We start from the raw sequence: 2,868 nt of genomic DNA on the forward strand, positions 1-2,868 counted from the left end.
AAAATTGCTAAAAAAAAAAAAAAAAAAAAAAAAAAAAAACCTTAAAAAAGAATAAACTACAAAACTTTCTACTAAGGAACACTCCACACTCCAGATTGCAAAACTTAACCTATTACAAAGGAAAAGTAATCAAGACAGTGTGGTTCTAGAATAAGGACAAATATAAAAATCAATGGAATAGAATTTAGAGTCCAGACATACACCTGTGTATCCATGGTCAACTGATTTTCAACAAGGTTGTCAACACCATGTCTTGGGGAAAGAGTAGTCTCTTCAACAAATGATGCTAGGATAGAACTGGACAGAAATAACCAAAAGAATGAATTTCAATTCCTTTCTCACACAAAGAAAAAAAAAAAACTAGACACAATTAAAAACTTCTGTGCTTAAAACAATACCATCAAGAAAGTAAAAAGATAGCCTAGAAAAAAGAACATTTTTGCAAATCATATATCTAAAAGGAACTTGTATCTAGAATATGTAAGAACTCTTGTAATTCAATAATATAAAGACAGTAACCCAATGAAAAATAGGTTACTCAACATCACCAGACATCATGGAAATACAAATCAACACTGTTACTATTAGATATCACTTTAATTATGCCCTTAGTTAAAGACAAATAAGAGTTGGCAAAGATATGATGAAACTGAAACCCTCATACAGTACTGGCGGGAATGATGCAGCTGTTTTGGAAAACATTCTGATTCTTCCTTGAAATGTTGAATATGTTACCATGTGACCTACCGATTTCATTCCTAGGTACGCACCCAAGAGAAACAAAAACATTTCCTCTCAAAAAAAAAACCCCATGTCCTCAAATGTTCATAGATTAGTAAATAGCAGCCCAAAAGTAGAAACAACCCAAATGTCCATCATTTGATAAATACATAAATTAAATGTGGTATACATCCATTCAATGGCTTCAAATCCAGAAATAAAAAGAAATGAAGAGCTGATTACATGCCACAATATGGAAGGACATTTAAAAAATTATGCTACGTGTAAAGCTAGTTACAAAAGATTATATGTTATATTACAAAAGACCATAGGACGATCTTGTATGGAATGTCCGAATGGTAAGTTATAGATAAATCTATAGCCACAGAACATAGTGATGGCCAAGCGCTGGGGTAGGAATGGATACATGGGAGAGGGTGGTGGCTTGAAGAGTTTCTTTTAAGGGTCATGAAAATGTTCTAAAACTCACAATGGTGATGATTAAGAACTTTTGAGAATACAAAAAGTCACAGAATTATATACTTTAAAATCAGTGAACCGTAATGGGTATAAACTATAGCTCAAAAAAAAAAATTCAATATATACAGAATTCATTAAAATGGACTACAAGAAAATTTTAATTTTTCTTTTGTGTTACTCCTATTGTCATTTATCCACATGACATGTTAGGGCCATTGTTACCCTATCTCACCCTTCCGGTTTTGAGAAAATAGAAAAAGCACAAAATCAGCAATCAGAAACCTAACTTCAAGTCCTGGTTCTAACTGAGTAATGCTGAGCAAACTGGGGAATTTCTAAACTTCTTTTGTTTCAATTTCTTTTGTTTCCTATTACCCTAAAAGAGAAAGGTAATAATCTCTAGTAAATTCACAGGGTTACTGTGTGCATCAAATAAGAATATGTCCATGTGCACAACAAACATGGGGGCTCTGAACATCGGCACATCTGCCAGCATGCTTTCCAGGCATCTGCAGTGGTTCCTCTTACCAGATCACAAAGCTCCGTTTGTTTGCTTTGTCTTTCCAGTACTATTTTCAGCCCCCCTATGCCTCAGTCTAACACAAGATTTATACAACTGGGACTTCAAATTCTCTCTCACATTTCCTTATGACTGCTAGGCAGCTTGATTCTGAGAGGGAGCAAGGCTAACAATGCCATCCCCACAAGGGGAGTGGTAAGAAGGCCCAATCCTGAAGACAACCAGTGTGGTTAACAATCAAACTGTTCTATGTGCTTTCCAGATGGTCAAGATAAACAAACGATTCTGCCCATTGTAACAACAATGATGTGGACAAACACAGATGACAAAGTGGAGAGCCAGGAGAAGACAAAGATGCCAGCTGCAGCATCCCTGAGAAACAGGCACACAGAAGCAGGCTGCCTGTCTCCTTACACCATTGTTCACAGGGTGCCAAGCTCCAGCAGCACCTTGCTCCTCCCCACTGTGAATCATTATATCTCAACTTCCTGACTGGTATTGTTAGAATAAGCAACTTGAAGTTCAACCTGCCTTTATTAGAAGTACATTTCCTATTAAAAAAAAAAAAATGAGAAACCTATACACAGCAGCTAGCCAAAACAGAAAGAAATAGCAGTAAGAAGGGTGAGGAGATCATTTGTAGATACAAGGCCCAACCTGAAAAAAGGGGATAGAAAAGAAGAGAGACCAAAAGAAAAGGAGGACTAACATAACCTAGTGAGGGGTGTAAACCATGCCCTAGTTTCTGACTGTATTTTCACAAGACACTCCTATACACAGGAGCAGAGGTGAAGTGTGAGTTCAATGTGAACCAAACCTCATATGCCTTTGAAAAAATCCAAGACACGTTCAGAATGCAGACTAGGAGTCATTAACATATCACGACACATGAACATACAGGAATAAAATTCATTTTCCAGAGAAAACCTATACAGTCAGTCACTTATGTCATTAGACACTACAAGTAAATGATAAAAATCTAACATCAAATAGAATTTTAAAACCTTTCAAAAAGCATCACTAACATTAAAAAATATTTATAGTAAAGAAAAAATCCATCACAAACCAAAAATTAACATACTCACATAGTAAAACTCTTAGAGGCATACTAACCAGATTAAAAACACAAAATAAGCACATGATCATTG

General features: G+C 35.6%; 1 protein-coding gene across 3 annotated transcripts in view; it reads right to left on the bottom strand.

The window, feature by feature from the left end:
* The window catches only part of MARCH8 (membrane associated ring-CH-type finger 8), a 158,969-nt gene that overhangs the window by 96,806 nt on the left and 59,295 nt on the right, over positions 1 to 2,868 (bottom strand). The gene's annotated exons all lie outside the window — the stretch shown is intronic.

Source organism: Otolemur garnettii, unplaced genomic scaffold, assembly GCF_000181295.1.
Source record: "Otolemur garnettii isolate 467f Iridium unplaced genomic scaffold, OtoGar3 scaffold00315, whole genome shotgun sequence".
NCBI lineage: Eukaryota > Metazoa > Chordata > Mammalia > Primates > Galagidae > Otolemur > Otolemur garnettii.